General features: G+C 41.8%; 1 pseudogene; it reads right to left on the reverse strand.

The window, feature by feature from the left end:
- Nucleotides 1-75: 75 nt before the first annotated feature.
- LOC118576400 lies at nucleotides 76-20931 on the reverse strand (annotated as a pseudogene).
- Between the last annotated feature and the right edge of the window lie 442 nt (nucleotides 20932-21373).

Here is a 21373-nt window from a genome sequence, read left to right on the forward strand (position 1 = left end):
TCACTAATAGTTGTTGCATGCATGTACATAAATATAACTAGTTCAGTCCTTATAATGCTACATGAATGTATACTTTCAAGGATGATCTTTTGACACTGCTGTGTCTTCCTGGGTAATGCCACCTCTCCCATTCTTTGCTTTCCTCAGTTTCCCATAGTTCTTAGTGTAAGGTTGAGGCCTCATGGGCTTTTCCCTACCCAGTTTGGAATATTCCTTGGTGTCACCCTTGTTCATCTCATGGTTGGGCAGTAATGTTGGTAAGACTTTGTTAATAAAGCTTCTGATATAACCGGGAGACAAAAATCTCACATATTGGTATAGCTCCTGAAATTTCAGAGAGACAAAAATCTCACACACACAATCTCACAGATAAGTCCATGAGTGTTTGTAGATATGTCTATTAAGACTATACTCCACATCTTTGCATTTTCGTTGGTTGTGGTTTTTCTATAAAGGCCTCCGAATTGGTTTTATTTTTGACTTTGATTCTTTCCCACCTCTACTGACTAGTGGTCATGTTATTTAAAGGTACTTTAAAAATAACTAGAGGAGAGGGATGACCACCAATACAACATGGCTGTAAATCCTTAGTACTAAAGTGGCCTGACTGGAAAATATGTTGATGCCACAGTGTCACAAAGGTTATGGGAGTAACATGCCACATTTTCATTACATTCGAGGTCTCTGCAAGTGATGGAGCCCATACACAACACTGCTAAAATAGACGTTACCTGATATTAGATAGTCCATGGACCTGAAGGCAAACTACTACTATTATTCTGATAAAAGAACATTGAAATAAAGTGTCTCTTAAAGAAATATCACCTTGGGCTTACACAGGGACACATGCTTAGCCTGGAAGGAGGGGACTGGACCTGCCTGTACTGAATCCACCAGGTTTAAATGAATCCCCAGGGGTGTCTTGGTCCTGGAGGACATGGGAATGGTGGGGAGGGGCTGGGGGGAAGGTGGGGGTGGAAGGGGGAGGGGGAGGACAGGGGAACCCATGGCTGATGTATAAAATTAAAACACATAATAAAAACAAAACAAAACAAAACAAAACAAAAGAATCATTGGTCTGGTTCAAGGTTTATCTTCTGCTACATTATTGGTTCTGGGCCCTCACTAGAATTCCTCTTGGCTATCCTGCTCTTGACCTGAGTTATATAAATACTGCAGCTTTGAGTCTGCATGATTGGACTCTTCATGTGCACCAGCATATCACAGATGGAGTGCATGTTGGTGTGGGCCAACATGTAACCCTGGTTTATGGGCCTGAGTAGTTGCTGTGTTGGACAGCAAGCTAGCTCTCCCTTGTCCTCACCACAGAATGAGCTCTCCTGCATTTTCCTGGCCATTTCACCACTTTCAGCAATGAGCAAGGGGCAGGGACACTTCTCTTGCTTTCATGTCCTCAGGGTCAGATCTTCCACATCTATACCTTCAGTGTCAGCTCTACTGTGCTTGCCCAGGCACAATGTAGGGAATATTCTCCCCAGCACTGTAGCCAGTGAGGGGCAGGGCCAGATCTCCCACTGTTTTGAACTTTGATCCAGTTCTTCCTCCAGCCTCAGATATAGACAGGCAGGGGTTGGGGGCGGGTAGAGGACATCTGTCCCTGCCCATGATGCCAGAGTACAGAAATGTAATGGGGACAGCTCTCCCATGATCAAAACTTTGGCACTGTCTCACCCACACCTCTTTCAACAGGGTTGGCTCTATTGTACTGCCCATGTAAGTGCAGGGTCTGCTTTCCTGAATGTTGCAGCTGGTGGCAGGTAGGGGCAGCTCTCCCACCATTCTGATCTGAGGACCATCTATCCCACCTCTCTCAGGTGTTATTCGGGGTGTGGCACCTCTCTGCCATCCATGCCACCATATGGAAGATGAGGGGTGGAGCCAGGTCTCCTGTGCTAACATTCCAGGATGGCTCAACTGTGTTTTGTCAAGAGGGTCAGTTCCACTGGGCTGCCCCAATAAGATGCAGGGCCCACCAAGCTGAACTGGTTCAGCCCATTCCTCACCACTTTTACCTCCTCAGGTATGCCACAGGACATGAACTGTACTGACTCTTCCTTATTGCACCATGCATTTCCCTCCCATATTTGTGCCCATCTGCCAGAGGCCACATTTGGGGCTCATTGTCTGCTCAGTCCATCATGGCACTGGGCAGGACACTGATTCCTGAAATTAGAGGTTTCTGAGAAGCTTCGTGGGTGAACTTCTTCCCACCCCAAGTTTAGTGATGTGGGGCACAGCTGTGTTTATCTTTTCAGGATCCCTCATGGCCTAGAAGTGGTAGTCAGGCTTGTTGGTAAAGTTTTTCCTGCACGAAGTATGGTGACCTAGGGTGGAGCTGTCTTTTTCTGCTTTCACATTTTTAATGTAGGTACCTAGAGCTATGAATTTCTTCTTATCACTACTTATAAGGAGCATTTGAGGATTTATTATAATTTTTACTATCTTTACTTTACTTCGGGATTTTTTTTTATTTCTCCTGATTTTGTTTCCCCTACTCATCATTCATTAAGTTGTTGGTTAATCTCAAATTTCTGTAAATACTTGAGATTTCTAAGCTGTTGCACTGTGAGCAGGTAGGATAAGTGATGTTAATTCAACTATCCTGAACTTCTCATGTTTTTCTTTTCTCCCAATATATGGTCTGTTTTAAAGAAGCTTCCTTTGGTTGTTGAGTAGAATGTACATTATTTGGCATTTGGGTGGAATATTCTGCAGGTATCTTCTAGCTCCATGTGATGCTTGATGTCACTTAATTTGGTCATATCTATTTACTATTTGTTAGATAGTGTCTACTGGAGGAAGTGAGGTATGGAGGAAATCACATAATACTATTGAGTTTGAGTGATCTGTGTCTTTAAGTCAGTAGGCATTTATGAAATTGAGTGTGCCTGAGTTTCCTGAAATATATAAGATTGTGAGTTTTTTTTCTTATAATCCTTATTAAAGTCAATTTCTCTTCTCTATCTATAGTGGTTATTCTTAGTTTAAATCTATGTTAGTCATTAGACTGGTGACACCTACTGTATTCCTAATTCCATTTTCTTGGAATATACTTTCCAAAATTTTACTTAAGATGCTATCTATATGTGACTGTAAGATGAGTATCTTGTAGACAACATAAAGAGTGATTTTTTTTCTTACTCCATTCAGTTTACCTGTATGTTTTGTTTAGGAAAGTGAGAACAATATTTAAAGTTATTATTGAAATTTCTGTGTTGATTGCTCTCATTTTATTATTTGTTTTCCCCCTTATTGTATTCTTAGTCTTCTTTTGTGTTTCAGTAGTTATAATGTCATTGGTTCTCTTCCTATTGTCTTTTTATTCAAGTCCTCAATCTGAAATATTGCTCCCAGATGGGATCTGGTTTGATGGACATGAAGAATATTCACATGCTTATATCATGTAATGTTTTTGTTTCTCCTTGAAGCACAGCACATAGTTTTGTTGGATACAGTAGTCTTGGTTAGCTTTCATGATTTTATAGTACTTGAAGTAAAAGGTTCTAGGCTCTTCTTACTTTTAAAGTTCCCATTGACTAACTATTATGTGTTTTCAATCATATGTGACTTATGGATATTTTCTTGAATTTTCAATCTCATTCTTTGTTCTGTATAGCTAGTGTTTTAAATATTGTATATCATGAGCAATACCTTTCTATTCCTATTTTTTTCTTCTTGAATGAGGAACAACATTGATGCATCAGGAGCAGGTATATTACAATGAATATTACATGGAGGCCAAAGTTATGGGAGCTCATTTTATGTTAAGAAGGGGTTGAAACATGCCAAATTCTCAGGATTTTCTCATCCTGAGAGCAGGAGGTATTTGATTGCTCCCACACTTAGCCCAGATGCCAGGAGACCCCAGCAGTTGGCCTCTGCTAGTTAAGATGTGCCCTGACACCTGTAGCAACTGATAAGCTCATTGGTGTCTAATATTATAGGAACATGTTGTTTTTTATCAGACCTCTAAAACATCCCAGTCTGGACTTCTTATGACCTATATAAGGTGACTTCTCCCTGGCTCCTGTGGCCTCTGAATATGCAAATGATGTGCCCTCTGGGTTGTTGCTCCAACCAATAATATACCACTACATGAAACCAATGGATCATTTTTCCTAGGGTATGAATGTCCCTTGCCCCCTCCAAACAAATGAGGTGTCCACTGACACAGCCTCCCCACTGTCTTTTTTCTCCTCTCATCATATTTGTGGGAGCTGTGCATCTGCCTATGGTCCTACCCAAACTCAACCCCCTTTACCTTCCCTGGGTTGAGCTAGTGCTATTTTGACCATGACTGGACTAAGCAACTTGAGCCCTGCAGCTCATCATGCAAATTACTTCATGAACTGTGTGTTCTTGGGTAAGACTGGGAGTGTGGGGACAGCAAACACAGGCTTATTCTAGAGTATCATAGAAAAAGTCATTAAAGGTGCTCTGTAACCAGATGTAGGGTGTGGTGATATTGTGTTCCCCAAAATATTGTGCACCCTAATAAATTTATGTGGGAACAGAGAACAGACACTATTAGATACAGAGGCTAGAAAATGGTGGCACTCATGTCTTTATTCCTAGCATTTCAGACTCAAAAATACCTCTGCATCTCTGTGAGTATAAGGCCACATTGGAAACACCCAGGCATGGTGACACATGCCTTTAAACCCAAGTAGTGAGCCTTTAATCCCAGGGAGTGATGGCAAAAACAGAAAGATATATAAGTCATGAACACCAGAAACTAGAAGCATTTGGCTGGTTAAACATTCAGACTTTTGAATATCAGTTCAGCTGACAGTCATCGGGATGAGGACACAGAAGTTTCCAGTCTAAGGAAACAAGATCAGCTGAGGAATTGTCGAGGTGAGGAAGCTCTGACTTGTTCTAATTCTCTGATCTTCAAGCATCCACCCCAATACCTGGCCAAGGTTTGAATTTATTAATAAGACTCTTTAAGATTCCTGCTACAGTAGGGAGTATGCAGAGGACACTAGTGTGTGATGTTCTGATGGTTACACCAGGAATAGCAGGTACAAGTTCTGCAAATAAAGATCTAGCCCTGCAAATTTGGAGACATGAGGGGAAGCATTGCTTACACTATACAATTCTGGAAAAGCCAGCATAGACACAGTATGAGAGGAAATAGATTAAAGAGTATGGAGATGGTGCAGGTGGTCAAGGTTCAGTGAGTGTCATTAGGACAACCAGTTCCTGCTCTTTTACACAGAACTGGGTTTTTGAGTATCGAGATGTGGCAGGACTAAAAGGATGATAATCAGTGCTGGTTGCCATGCTGGTTGCAGCACGTGGTGCCCATTATTGTGTAGAAATATCATGGTCACAACAGAACCCAGCATTATTTTCCAGAGCTTTATTAGGAAGGAAAGGAGGGAGAGAAGGGATCTAGCCCTGGAGAAAGTAAGATGATGGGGTAGAGGGAGAAGGGAGCAGAGCAGAGCAGGGAGAGCAGAGAGCAGAGAGTGTGTGGTCTGCATCTGGCTTTTGAAGCACAGATTGTTTGACCATGCCCTGCATATGTAGTCGCCAGTGCCTTCTGATGATGCAAGATGCAAGACCCCAAGCTGCACATGTGCAATAGTGAGGGAAGGATTCTAACATTCCAGACTGTTTTTTTTTTTTTTATTCTAAAAAATGAGTGAATAGGAATAGGGACATCTTTTCTCCCAGAAAAACTGCTTCTAGCTGACTTGGTGGGCATTGGTTGGCTCTTGGGGGTGGATAGGGAAGTGGGCCTTCCACGGTACACAGTTGTCCTGGGAAGGAGGGCTGTCCCTCTTGGCTTGGCACTCTGGCCACTTTTGTGTCTGAAAGGATGCTGGTGATACAGAAAAAGCCTAAAGTAGGTCTGATGTGTTCTGATGGATTTAAGCTGATTTCTGGGGCTTGGGAAAAAATTTGAACATGTTAAGAAGCAGGCACGGGAAAGTTAGTGACTATTGTAGTGTTTAGTATTCTGCTTATATGGGTTAGTGTTAATGAGAGAGACATAGAGATTGTTTTTAAGCTTTATCAAAGACACATTATTTTAAGGCACCTGTTTCCTGTACTAGTTTAGCATCCAGGAGACACAGGTGATTAATTGTTGAGAGTATTTGACAGCAATAGATTGTTATATTAAAGTCTGTATTTGTAGAACCCAGGAACTTTTGGGTATGGGGGTATAAACACATTTTAGCTGTTATAGTCTCTTACTTGATGATCCCTGGACTCCAGTTCTGTGGTGGTCCAGAGCAGCCAATAGCTGAGCAGTTAATTAGAAGAGGGAACTGGGAAGAGAAAAGCTTGTGGTGCATGAGAATTTATTTCTTTGGAATTAGGGACAAGGCAGAGATCAGGGCCCTGTTTGTGGTCATGAGGAAGAGAAGCACTTCTGACAGGTGTGGAGTGAGGCACATTGAGTGAGCAATGAAATAAAAGCTCCTACCTTAGCTGGAAAATCTTTTCCCATTAAGTAACTGAGCCTGCTGGAAGTCTTAGCTTGATGCTCCCTTGCTCCTTGTTGCCTAGGTGCAATTAGCTGACCTGCTGTCTTTCTAGGTGGCACTTTGAACAAGACTCAGTTGATGGCCTGGCAGAGCGCACACTAGCCTGCTTGCCTTATTTTTCACTTAAAAGAGAGAGTTAGTGGCTTTTGGGAGCCAGTGCTTGGCAATTCTTGGAAATTCTGTTCTAGGGCTTTTTTCATCTCTCCCCTGGTACACTTTAAAGGCCAGAGCTGAAACTTCTGCCTGTGGGATCAGGAGCCTTGCTCTCCAAATGCTTAAGTTTCAGCCTATTGTCTAGGAAGTCTGGGGTGATGGGGGGGTGACAAGAGACAGATTTTACTCTGTGTCTTGATTTTTTTTGATGTCTGCTAGCTTGAGGACAGCTTTAGAAAGTACTGCCAGGAGGCAGGTTGTAAACTGATCTCTGGATAAAGAGCCAACTTGATTACTGTAAACATATTTGCATGGATGCTAGGCTGCTTTCCGACCCACCTGTGCTTCTCAGGGCAGCTTGACGATGAGTGGGAGGAGTTAAGATGAGAGACAGAGTTGGGCAGAAGTGGACTACTGGAGAGCAGAAGTCAGGTGGACAGAAGTGGTTGCACATGGCAGAGAAAGAATTAGAAATGGAGAAGAAGAAGAAGGGTTCAAAGCTTCAGTAGAAATCTTGGGGATAAGGTATCTCTTCATTTGCACATTCTGGGAGAAGTTAGATAATTCAGACTCTGGTCCCAGGCATCCATGAGGTAGGAGAAGGATCAATGAATGGGCAGGGGTTATTCTCTAATTTGTCAAGAAAGGCTTAAGGGCTGGGAGCAAACTCAACATGAGGACACCCCAGGGGTCTGACAGCATTGAGCTCTTCAACAGAGAGAATGAGTTGGTTCCAGCAGAGCTCAACAACCACCCAAGGGTCCAGTGTGAGGAACATAACTCAGGCTGCAGTCACAGGAAATGAGGGCAGAACTCACCAATCTTGGCATCATGTGTGGTGAGGGGAGATGCAGCAATGGCAGTTGTGGTGGCACTAGCACAGTCCTGACACAGTACCACAGTGGCACCCCCAGAAGCCGAGTGAGCAGAATTTCCTATCTGAGTCCACAGCACCATGAAAGGATGAATATCATAGCTGGTTGCAGCACTGGTTGTGGCATGGGGTCACCATGTGGAAAGGTCACAATCAGGACAGAACCCAGTGTTAGTTTTCAGAGATTTATTAGCAGGGAAGGGAGGAGAGAGGGGAGCCAGGCCTGCAGAGAGAGGAAGATGGTGGGGTGGGGTGGGGGCAGACCTTTTCCCATAATGTAGGCTGTCGTTTTGTCTTGTTGTCTATGTCCTTTGCTCCACAAAAGCTTCTCAGTTTCAACAGGTCTCATTGATTGATTGATCCTCTCAGTGTCTGTGCTACTGGTGTTATATTTAGAAAGTGATCAACAGTGCCAATGTGTTCAAGAGTACTTCCTACTTTCTCTTCTATCACGTTCAGAGTAACTGGATTTATGTTGATGTCTTTGATCCACTTGGACTTAAGTTTTGTGCATGGTGACAGATATAGATCTATTTACAGCCTTCTACACATTGACATCCAGTTATGCCAGCACCATTTGTTGAAGATGCTTTCTTTTTTCCATTGTACATTTTTGGGTTCTTTGTCAAAAATTATATGTTCATAGGTGTGCGGGTTACTGTCAGGGTCTTCAATTCGATTCCATTGTTCAACATGTCAGTTTTTATGCCAGTACCAAGCTGTTATTTTATGGTATCTCTATAATAGAACTTGAAGTCGGGGATTGTGATGCCTCCAGAGGTTGTTTTATTGTACAGGATTCTTTAGGCTATACTGTGTTTTTTGTTTTTACATATGAAGTTGAGTATTATTCTTTCCAGATCTGTGAAGAATTGTGTTGGTAATTTGATGGGAATTGTGTTGAATCTGTAGATTGCTTTTGGTAAGATGGCCATTTTTACTATGTTAATCCTGCCTGTCCATGAGCATGGGAGATCTTTCCATTTTTTGACATCTTCTTCAATTTCTTTTTTCTGGGACTTAAAGTTCTTGTCATATAAGTCCTTCATATACTTAGTTACAGTAACCCCAAGGTATTTTATATCATTTGTGGCTATTGTAAAGGGTAATGTATCTCTGATTTCCATCTCAGCCTGTTTGGCTCTTGTATATAGGAGGGCTACTGATTTTTGTGAGCTGATCTTGTATCCTACTATGTTGCTGAAGGATTTTATTAGCTGTATCAGGTCCTTTGTTGAATTTTGGGGGGTCACTCATGTATACTAACATGTCAGCTGCAAATAGGGAGAGCTTGTCTTCTTCCTTTCCAATTTGTATCCCCTTAATCTCTTTATGTTGTCTTATAGCTCTGGCTAGAACTTCAAGTACTATATTGAATAAGTATGGAGAGAGGGCACAGCATTGCCTTGTTCCTGATTTTAGTGGTATTGCTTTCAGTTTCTCACTATTTAATTTGATGTTGGCTGTTGGCTTGCTGTAGATTGCGTTTATTATGTTTATGTATGTTCCCTGTATTCCTGGTCGCTCCAAGACCATTATCATGAAGGGGTGTTGCATTTTGTCAAATGCCTTTTCTGCATCTAGTAAGATGATCATATGTTTTTTTTTTCTTTGAGTTTGTTTGTATGGTGTATTACATTGTCAGAGGTTTGTATGTTGAATCACCCTTGCATCCCTGGGATGAAGCCTACTTGATCATGGTGGATAAATGTTTTGATGTGTTCTTGGAATCTGTTCAACAGAATTTTATTGTTTATTCTTGCATCATTGTTCATGAGGGAGATCAGTCTGTACTTCTCTTTCTTTGTTGCATCTTTGTTTGGTTTAGGAATCAGGGTAATTGTAGCCTCATAGAAGGAGTTTGGTAATATTCCTTGTGCTTCTATTGTGTGGAAAAATTTAAAGAGTATTGGTATTAAGTCTTCTTTAAAGATCTGGTAGAATTCTGCAATGAAACCATCTGGTCCAGAGCTTATTTTGGTTGGTAATCTTTTAATGACTGATTCTATTTCCTTAGGGGTTATTGGACTATTTCAATGGTTATCTGGTCTTGATTTAACTTAGGTATGTGGTACCTATCCAGAAAATTATCCATTTCTTTGAGATTATCCAGTTTTGTGGAGTAGAGGTTTTTGAAGTATGACCTGATGATTCTCTGGATTTCCTCTTTGTCTTCTTGTTATGTCCCCTTTTTCATTTCTGATTTTGTTAATTTGGATGCTCTCTCTCTGTCTTTTGGTTGGTTTGGATAAGAGCTTGTCTATCTTATTGATCTTCTCAAAGAACCAACTGTTTGTTTCAGTAATCCTTTGTATTGTTTTCTTTATTTCTATTTCATTGATTTCAGCTCTCAATTTGATAATTTCCTGGAGTCTGTTCCTCCTGGGAAACTTTGCTTCTTCCTGTTCAAGGGCTTTCAGGTGTGCTTTCAAGTCACTAGCGTGAGATTTCTCCAGCTTTTTTATGTTGGCATTCAGTGCTATGAATTTCCCTCTTAGCAGTGCTTTCATAGTGTCCCATAAGTTTGGGTATGTGGTGTATTCATTTTCATTGATCTCTAGGAAGCCTTTAATTTCTTTCTTTATTTCTTCCTTAACCCATTGGTGATTCAGTTGAACATTATTCAGTTTCCATGAGATTGTAGGATCTCTGTAGTTTTTTCTGTTGTTGAAATCTAACTTTAAACCATGGTGGTCTGATAGAACACAGGGGGTTATTCCAATTGTTTTGTATCTGTTGAGATTTGTTTGTGGCCAAGTATGTGGTCGATTTTAGAGAAGGTTCCATGGGGTGCTGAGAAGAAGGTATATTCTTTTTTGTTTGGGTGGAATGTTCTGGAGATATCGATTAAGTCCATTTGAGCCATAACATCAGTTAAGTCTATTATGTCTCTGTTAAGTTTCAATTTGGCCGATCTGTCCAGAGGTGAAAGTGGGATGTTGAAGTCTCCCACTATTAATGTGTGGGGTTTTATATGTGATTTAAGCTTTAGTAATGTTTCTTTGACATATGTGGGTGCCCTTGTGTTTGGGGCATAATTGTTCAGAATTGAGAGTTCATCTTGGTGGATCTTTCTTGCGATGAGTGTGTAATGTCCTTCATCATCTCTTTTGATTGATTTTAGTTTGAAGTCTATTTTGCTGGATATTAGGATGGCTACACCATCTTGCTTCTTAAGACCATTTGATTGGAAAGTCTTTTCTGAGCCTTTTATTCTTAGGAGTTGTCTGTCTTTGAATTTGAGGTGTGTTTCTTGTATGCAGCAGAAAAATGGGTCCTGTTTTCGTACCCATTCTGTTAGCCTGTGTCTGTTTATAGGTGAATTAAGTCCATTGATATTAAAGGATATTAATGACCAGTGATTGTTCGTTCCTGTTCTTATTTTTATTTTTTGGTTGTAGTGTGTATGTACTTCTCTTCTTTGGGGTTTACTTCTGTGTTGTTATCTGTTGCCTGTGTTTTCATGGGTGTATCTGCCTTCCTTAGGTTGGAATTTTCCTTCCAGTGCTTTCTGTATGGATGAATTTGTGGGTAAGTTTTGTTTAAATCTGGCTTTGTCTTGGAAGGTCTTGTTCACTCCATCTATGATGATTGAAACTTTTGCTGAGTATATTAGTTTAGGCTGGCATCAATGGTTTTTTAGTGTCTGCATTATATCTCTCCAGGTCCTTCTGGCTTTCAAATTCTCCATTGAGAAATCGGGTGTTATTCTGATGGGTTTGCCTTTATAAGTCACTTGGCCTTCTTCCTTTGCTGCCCTTAATATTCTTTCTTTATTCTGTATGTTTAGTTCTTTAGTTATTATGTGGCAAGGGGACTTTTTTGGGGTGTCTAGTCTGTTTGGTGTTCAGTAGGCTTCTTGTATCTTCATAGGCATTTCCTTCTTTAAGTTGGGAAAGATTTTTTCTATGATCTTGTTACATATATTTTCTGTGCCTTTGAGTTGGTATTCTTCTCCTTCCTCTATCCCTATTATTCGTAGGTTTGGTCTTTTCCAAATTTCTTGGATATTTTTGGGTCATAACTTTGTTGGTTTTAGTGTTTTCTTTGACTGACTGATGAATCTATTTCTTCTACCATATCTTCAACACCAGAGATAGTCTCTTCCATCTCTTGCATTCTGTTGGTTATACTTACCTCTGAAGTTCCTGTTTGTTTACTCAGATTTTCTATTTCCAGCATTCCTTCTGCTTGTTTCTTCTTCATTTTTTCTATTTCCCCCTTCAGGTGTTGGACTCTCTCCCTTGCTTTTTCATGATTTTATTTCAAGGACTTATTGTTTTCTTCTGCTTTAATTGTCCTTTACTCTAGTTTTTTATAGCATTCTTCCCATTTTTTGTTTTTCTATTCCTCTACTTTATTTTTGATTTCTTCTATATAAGGCTCTAGCCTCTTCATGATGCTACTTATAAGGTTGTTTTCTTCTTCTTCTTCTTCTTCTTCTTCTTCTTCTTCTTCTTCTTCTCCTCCTCCTCCTCCTCCTCCTCCTCCTCCTCCTCCTCCTCCTCCTCCTCCTCCTCCTCCTCCTTCTTCTTCTTCTTCTTCTTCTTCTTCTTCTTCTTCTTCCATTCCGTGATGTTCAGGTCTAGCTGTTGGAGAAGGGCTAGGTTCTGGTGATGCTGTATTGCTCTTTATTTTGTTGTATGTACTTCTGCCTTGACATCTGCCCATTTCCTCTTGTGTTCCTTCTTGGTCTTATTGGTGTACTTGGTCCAGAGAGAGCTGACAGATTTTGGGAGCCTCTCTCTGGTCCAGATGCTAGCTCTGGGCCAGATGGGAGCGCTGGTCCAGATGAGAGTGCTGGCCAGATAGGAGCTGGGGGGCTGGACTCTGAGTCTCAGGAAGTCCTTGGGTCTCCTTATTTTGTCCAGATGGGAGCTCCACTTGTCCAGATGTGAGTTCCTCTGGTCTCTGGTCTAGATGTGAGTTCCAGGGCAGGATGGAAGCTTGGGGCTGGTCTTGATTCTCAGGAAGTGGCTGGAGTCTCAGGCAGATGGGTGTGGGGGCAGGGTGTGGAGACTGCAGTGTCTGCCTGCAGTCTTGGAAAGGGCGAGCCTTCCTGCAGGGCCAGCCAATTGCCTCTAATCTGGGGCCAAGTTGGTCAGGTCCTCCCAGGATGGCCTGTGTCCAGCCGTGGGACCCTGGGCAGTTGCCTCTCTGGCTATAACCCCAGGCACTCACCTCTGGTCCAGATGGGAATTCTGGCACAGACCAAGACATATATTCTTAAAGGACCAGAATAGTTAATATCCATCTCATATTTCAGAAAATTTAAAAGCATAATCAATTTCATTTATTAATTTAAAAACTTTTCAAATACAATATAATGTGATCATTATTTCCCATTTTAACACCTTTTTCAATCCCCCTCTCTTCCCCACTCAACTTGATGTACCCTTGCACTCTTTCTTTCTCCCCCTCCTTCCTTCCATCTGTCGATTTCTATTTCTCTTTTTCTCTCATTGTCTCAGTCTCTTTCTCACAACAGACATCAAAATAATCAAGATATTAGAAAGACAGAAAAAATACAATATCAATGAATAGCATCAGTTTTGCTTTGGTCTACTATTCTCTTTCATGAGGCCTACCATTAATTGTGGTGAGCATACCCAGTTATATGCCACTGCACAAAACTGATTTTGTTTTCCCAGCAGGTAGCAATAGCAGATACTTTTTTTGTTAGTGATGATTATTTGTGTCTACTACATTTTTATACTACTGGCTTATAGTCTGGTTTGAACCAGTCTAGGTCTTATGTGTACTTTAAAAGTCTCTCTGAGTTCTTATTTGGTATCAGTCATGTTTTGTTTCCAGGACCCTGTATCCTAAGAGTCATCCAACACCTCTGACTCCTACAATCTTTCCCCCTCCTCTACTACACAGATCCCTAAACATTGAGGGGCAGGATTTGATGAAAACATCCATTGATGACTGAGTGCTTCAGTGTCTCTCAATTCTGCAAAGGGTCCAGTTGTGGGTCTCTGTGTAAATTACCATCTACTACAGGAAGAAGCTTCTATGCTATGTCTGGTGTAGAGTGAAGCACTAATCTATTGGTTTAGCATTATTTATTTAGAGTCATTTTATTTCATTTTTCCATTAACAGAGTAATAACAGGAGGTTTTCCATGACCTATCTAATCTCAGGATCCTTTCCCAATTCAGCTGTCTTTTCTGTTGGTTCCATCTCATGGAGTGGGCCCTCAATCCAATCAAAATCATAACCTTTCTGCCAATATTATATCTGTATATCTTCTTCTGGGAAGGTCTCTATGGCGGTTCTCAGTATTTTCAGCTGATTAATATTGACAGTTAAACCCCTCCTCTGGTAGCTTGTAGTGTAACTTCAAGTACAATGAATACTACTCAGTAGGAGTGAAGCTAATAATTGGGCACCAGCTCAATTTCTCCATGTTCAATCATGTAAGTAATTAGTGTCTTTATCAATGGGGTCATAGCTTCATGTTGTGGAGAGTCACCAGTAGCATTGAATTAGCCTAGGATGTTCTTTGTGGTGGGAGTTTATGGAAACCTTTTGGACAATGACCCAAATAATGCAACCAATTCCTGTCAGTAGAGGTTTTATTGGTGGCATAAGGTATCTAGTTGGAGAATTATCTCCCTCATTACATAGTGACTCCATTTGAATTCCTTTCATATATGTTAATATTTTAAGAAGGTTCTATATTAGTGGTTTTCCATAAGGACCTCTAGTGTTGTTTGTACATTACCATATTTCTGCCATTACCATCTTCTCCCATTCCCATACCATTGAAGTTTCCATTTTATCTCTTTATAACACTATACACTATTCCCCTCCCCTTGGATGATCTCCCCTTTCCCCGTTTCCTTGCTTAGTTACATCACCTCTTTGGTTGTTTGATTGAAATATACATGAGCTTAAAATCTAGCATCCACATGCAACAGAAAACATGGGATATAAGATGGAATATTTGTTTGGGGGGACCAAGCTGACATCACTCAGGATGATTGTCATGTGTCAAATAGCCAGTATAAACCATGAGAGCCAAAAGAAATAAGAATTTCTTTTAAAAATGAAATACCACAGTAAAAGAGAGAAAAATGTTTCACTTTAAAGTACAGCATCTTCCTTTTCTTGCAGTGTTCTTGCCCACATGGATTTCCACTAGAGAGACCCCATATTGAAAGTCTGTAATTGTAGAGCCTCTGGGATATATCATTTTGGATATAAACAAATCTACCTTTTCTCTTTCTGTATCATATTTTAATCATGACAGTTACATGGTAACACCAAAGATTGTAAAGGTATTTTATTTTAAACATTAACTATGCCTAAAATTTGAGATACCCTCATACCATGTGCAAAGACCATCTAACAATAACCTCAACATGAAGCATGAGAAGCCGTCATTTGAGTTGTTGGTCAGTGTTCTTCAAGAGACTCTCCAAATACTATAAGCTATTGCTTTTTTCCCTGGTTGTCTTACAGGAGTGGAAGTCAAATCCCCATTACTCAAGATATCATGATACATGTAAATTTTAGACAGGTCATAGGCTCCAGAGATAAAAAATGACATGGAGTCCTCCTCCATGAGTATTAGTTTTCATACAGGATTTCAACGAATGGAAGCAACCAACAGTCCTACCCAGCTCTGAAGCCTATGAACCCCAACTATCAGCATGGCACAATAAACCTAAGGGTGCTGTAGTGACACACAAATCCAACATGTCTCTGATTGGGCTGAAGACTCTCTCGGTAAGAGAGAAATCATGCCTGATACTGAACCTTGACAACTAACCAGGGCTCGTGAAGTCTTCTATTTAGAAGGATAACTGACATCAGCCACTTTAGTAAACCAGCACATTACCTAACTACATACTAAATAGTGGTCATTTTACCCACAGATAACTGTAGTCCTCGCCCTCCACCCAGAGAGCTTCTTTCTGCAACATAAGTAGGATTATAGAAAACTACAACCATTCAAAATGCAGAGTTATGAAGCCCAGTCCCGATGGACACATCTATGAAATGACTCTCTCTGCCAAGGCTCAGGGACCATTTCAGAAATGGGGGAAGAAATATCATTAGAACCAGGGAATGAGAGAGGTTGCTGTGAGATTGTGTCTCCTAGTAATGTCTCCTGGCAATCTCATTGTTGTGACTGCCTAAACATGATCAGAAGAAAGACAAATACAATAGACATGGAAAGTGGACAGGGAAGGAAAATGTGGCTCCAATCCTACTGAAAGGACTTCAGGCAACTAAAGAACTCTGAGACTAAGATACATAGTCTGGCATGCCAAAGTTATACAATAACAAAGGGTCAGCCCTGAACACATAAATACAAGTAACATTATTCAGACTGAGCAGATTACATTTAGGATTATATATGTGCTTCTAACAACAATTAACAGAAAAAGAGATTATTTTGAAAGAGACCAAAGAGAAATATATAGTAGTGTTTGGAAATTAGAGACAAAAGAAGTAAAGCCATTATATACTCTCAAAAAGAAAATGAATGGAAAAATAAAAAATTAAGAATGAACATTTAAAGCTTCTATTTACAACAATGTTCAAAACTAATGCATATGTAAAATGAAAGTAAATACTTGAAACAATATTGATCTGATTTCTTGAAAGCATGTTTTCTCTTGTACCAAAAATAATCAGTCAGAATCATGTATGGGTTAATATAACAAATTAAAAATGTGCAAAGCAGAGATTTTAGAACATTATGAATGATTATTAGGCACACAATTATGCCAGCAATAACTTTTTGGTTAAAATACTTTTTATGAACTTGTCATGTCATACTGAATCATTAACTCCTCAATCAGTTGTTCAATAAATTATCATGCAATGACTATGGTGATATTTTTCTGTGTACTCCAATAAAGTTTATCTGAGGATCAGAGGAAAAAGACAGCCACTATAGTAAACATAGAGGTCAGGCAATGGTAGCACACGCCTTTAATCCTAGCATTCCAGAGACATAGGTCCAATTGGATCTCTGTGAGTTCAAGGCCAAACTGGGAACAGAGCATGGCAGGGTGGCCCATGCCTTAAATTCCAGCACCAGTTAACCATAAAGGTCTGGAGGTCTGTACAGACAGACAGGAAGTGGGAATAACTGGGCAAACAGAAAAAAGTGATGTAGCTGGGCGGGAGAGGAGGTGAGTGTCAGGGACTGAAAGGCATATAGGCATGAGTACACAGGATGTAGGTCTTTTTTGGAGGCTGCAGGCTGGTAAGCTGAGGTTGGCTGTGGCTTGTCCTATTCCTCTGATATCTTGGTTATAACACCAATATGTGGCTTTGGGTTTTTTAATAATAAGACCATTTAGCAATTCACTCTGACAAGTTCTCTTTTGCCTACATGGCTATTTCAGTTTGTTTACGTGGATGTCTACCTCATCTTTCTCATTGGATACCTTAACTGATAATTTCTTGTCTTCTTCCACTCTCATTTCATCCCACACATAATTCTGTGTAGCATGAATTCTAATTGGTCTTAATAATAAAAAACTCAGAGCCAGATATTGGGGTAAGGGCTGAATGATCAGAGAAATAAAGGAGCAGCCAAAATCACCTCTTACCTCCATTACCCTCAGACTAAGAAGGGGCCAAGCTGCACTTTCTGTCCACTTTATATTTCTCTCTCTGCCCATCCATATTACTTCCTATCTTGTCTCTATAGAGACCTCCAGACCTCTATGGTTTACTAATGGGTAGCTCCACCCTCTGATCTTTAGGCAAGCTTTCTTTGTTATAGCACAAAATATCACCACAATTCTGAAAAAATAAAATGTAAATAAGGGGTGAGAACCAAAGGGAAAATGCTGCTATTTAATGAAATACTGGGTATAGTCACAACACATGGGGTCTGGGGTTTCTATTAGTGAAGCATCAATTTTCAGCTATTCACAGAGAGGATACCATGATGTAGGAAGTTCTTTTGGGAAATAGAGACTTTCAGTTCCATTTACCAGCACCCAATACCATCTCTGCAACTTTACTGGAGAACATTGTTTTGGTGGGTATATCTGTTTCCAAGATAGGCCTGAGAGAAGCCATGACAGAATTACTGGCTTAGACACATTCCTTTGTAGCATAAAACTTAAAATGTCTTCTTATTAAAATCAAACCTGAGGCCAGTTGTTGGTGTGAATGCTCGAAGATCAGAGAAGCAGAACAAGCCACAGCTACCTCACCTCGTCAGTTCCTCAGCTGGTCTTGTTTCCACAGACTACAAGCTTCTGTGTCCTTATCCAAATCGATCTCAGATGAACTGCTGCTCAAAAGCCTGAAAGCTTAACCAGCCAAAATGCTTAACCAGCCAAATTCTTCTAGTTTCTGGTCTTCATATCTTTTATATCTTTCTACTTTCTGCTGTCACTCCCTGGGATTAAAGGCTGGATTTCTGGGATTAAAGACATGTGTCGCCATGCCTAGCAGTTTCTAATGTGGACTTGAACTCAGAGATCCAGAGGTATTTCTGTCTCTAGAATGCTAGGATTAAAGGCATGTGCTACCACTGCCTATCCTCATGTTTAATTTTGTGGCCATCCTGTTCTCTGGCCCCAGATAATTTTATTAGCCTGCACAATTTTGGGGAACACAATAACACCACTTGGTATTCTTCATCACTGTCGGCCAGATAGTATACCCTGGGCCTGCAAACTTCTTTGCCAATTTCTCCAATCTTCAGGGCTTCAACAATAGGCTCTTTACCTAGTTTGGCCAAGTTCATTTTGGTCTCGAGAGTCATCAGAAGGGACCCGGTTGTAAGACATTTCCAAATCGATCCAGAGTCCTTGGTGATCAACATAAGGCTTGAAGGCCTGAAGGATTTTTGGCACAGCCACACCCATGTCAAGTTCTGTCAGTGTTAGCTCATTCATAAAGTAGGGGAGCTTAATTTTGCTGAGTTCCATCTGGATTTTCTTTGACACCAGATCAGACCAGTATTTCTCACCTAAGAAGTCCCAAAATATTCTTCCAAGCAAGGCATTCACCCAGGCTTCTTGCTCTTCCTCCTCAGAGGGTGGGGCCTCTGGCAACTTCTCCCCAGCTGTGGGGCTTCTCTCCTCACTCTGCACAGGGCTCCTGCAGGGGCTTCGCTCATCCTGGGGCACACACCTACCCATGTACACACTGTAGTCCAGCAGTACCTTCTGCCGAAAGCTGCCCACCAGCTCCTTCTGTTTGGGCTGGGACATCATCTCCTCCATGCTGTCTTTGCTGCTTCTCTGGCTATTGGTCAGGTGCCCCCAGGGACTGCTGTGTCTGCTGTGGGTGGGTAAAAGCCCTGATTTACTTCCAGCAACGCAAGGCAGCTTCTTGATGTCTGACTTCAATTTAGGCACCAGGATGAACCTCCTAAACCACTCTTCTTTTTCTCTAGACTTCGTCCCTTCTTGAAGCTGGGGCAGCTTCTTCACATCTTCACTCCCCAGCTCTTTCTCAGCAGGGGGCTTCTCCTCACAAGTGTCCCTATCCTTCTGAGCCTTGGACATAAAGTTATCTTGCCGACCAAGCTCGATACAAATGGGGTGCTTTTTATTCCAGATTCGTTGGCTAGCCAGACTAAATAGGTACAAGATAAATCTTGTTGTCTGAGAGGTTGTAGATTTTCTGGCTGATGTAGGTAACCTCTGGCTTCGTTTCATTGTAGCTTGCCCTTCTGGATATGTTTTTTTTTGGTGGTTTTGAAAGTCTTAAGGTTCCACCCTCAAGCCTGGACAAAGACTGCATGAGTCAAAGTCGCATGATAAGTTTCTGGATCATAGTTGTAGATCTCATTCATCCATCCCTTTAATATTTCAGGCTCTTTTATGTCCAGGGATCTTGTGTTCCAGTGTCACAGAGTTTTATGTGATTCGTGGAATGTATGAGCACTTGGTGGTGTGAAAACACAGATCATGCAATCAGCAGTCATGAATCCAAGGCCAATGCTCAGGAAGAGTCCACTCATGTAGTAGGGGAGGGGGAGGATGAGGTACACATAGACACACATTATAAAGAAGCCCAATGTCTTCACTGGTAACTCCTGGAGCTGGGTGGCTGAGTCCGCTTCGTCCTTGATGTCCAGAACCAGGCCATCTTTGGCAAGCACCTCTGACTTGAGGGGGACATCTAGGGGCATATCAAGTCTCCCTTTGCCCTAAGTCTCCAGCTCAAAGTCCTCAGTGTACAGTTCATAGAACTCTGTGTTCTCTTTGATCAGTAAGGCAGACAGAACATTTCTCAAGAACGAGAGAACTTGTCTTCAGGCCTAAATCCTTCAGAATGCTCCCCTGGGAACCATTGGTCTCAAGTTCCTGCACAGCTTCCTCGGTGGGTTTTGGGTGGTCACTCCTGGGGGTGTCGGAGTCACACTCCTCCTCTTTGATGCTGTAGTTGCTTTCCAAGTACCCATTCAAGCTGGACAGATTGGAGAGTTCTGAAGCACATGAAGATAAGGCTTTGGGTCTGTGGCTGCCACTTTCCTCCCCAATGATTTTGCTGAGGAGCTTGAAGGGCTCACAGATGACTTCGGAAAGACAGTGTTTAGTGTCTTTGCTTTTCGCCTCCATTTCAGACACTTTAACAAAGGAGCCAGTGCCAGAGGGAGAAGTCAGCCGGGAAGAAGGCACATTCTTGGAGTCTTCACCCGTGTTCCATGGCTGTGTGAACTGTTTGAACAGGTGCAGACTGAGTTTGGGGTCAGGGGCCTTATAGGACAAGGTATCCAACTCCTGGTGAGAAGTGTCTGTGGACAGGGACTTGACCAGAGTCTTCATCAAGTGCCTGTGCCCTAGGGGGTGGGGGGATTCTTTTGGCTCCACCTCGTTTGACAGGGACTTCACCAGGCTCATGAAGGGCTTCACACTGGATGAATGGACAGGAGAATTGGAAGGAGACGACAATGGGGATGAAGAACTGGTTTTCTGTTCAGAAAGAGATGACACACTTGGAGAGCTAGCTAAGGGCCCAGATGAAGAAGACCCTGGGGACAGAGCCAGTGGCACTGTACTTAATACTTGCACTGCTAGAGCAGGGGACTCCAGCAGCTTTACAGTGTTCTCAGAGATGGGCAAAATGGCAGGTGTCTCAGATATGGACAGTCCATCTGCCGGGATGGTTGCTGCAGCAGAGCCCACAGGGTCATGGCCACCCTGGGGTTCAAGATACAGGTCCTCCTTGGCTTCAAACACCATTACAAAGCTTTGGTCATCTAGCCCCTCCTCCAGGTACCCCCTGAAATCCTCTTCTTCTTCCTCCTCTTCCTCCTCCCAGGATGCCGAGAAATGAATGGCGATGGTATCTAGGGACACATACCTCTGTAAGTGCACTTTGGGGGCTGATGGTTTTGGCATGTCAATGGTTTCCTCGGCATGGGCGACCATTGAGACTTGTCATTGCTGGCTTCGTGAGGGCTCAGGCTCTTCAACAGAAGCAGAGTCATGAAAAGCAGAGGTACCAGTCATCTAGTTGGTTTTCATGCCAAGGTTTTGTTTTCCATAAATCTTGCAAATCCTCTGGGCAGGATGGCATGTGCTTATAGTCTCAGTAGCTCAGAAGGCGGAGGTGAGAGAATTTCTTGGCTCCAGAAGTTCAAGGCTACTCTGGAAGCAACTTGCTAGTGCTGCAGGTAGTCATCTGCACCTGGACAATTAAGGGCCAAGCCCCGACTTCCTCTGTATTAAAATCCACAGTACTGACTCTTCATTAAACTTAGATGAGTCTCATGGTAGGTTTTCTGTAATTACCATCAGCTTGCTTTACCAGCTCAGGAGATAGCTCCTGGATCTGCTGGCTGGCTCATCCTACTGTGCCAGAGACCATACTATGCAGCAGCCTT

Source organism: Onychomys torridus, unplaced genomic scaffold (genome assembly GCF_903995425.1).
Source record: "Onychomys torridus unplaced genomic scaffold, mOncTor1.1, whole genome shotgun sequence".
In the NCBI taxonomy this organism is placed as follows: domain Eukaryota; kingdom Metazoa; phylum Chordata; class Mammalia; order Rodentia; family Cricetidae; genus Onychomys; species Onychomys torridus.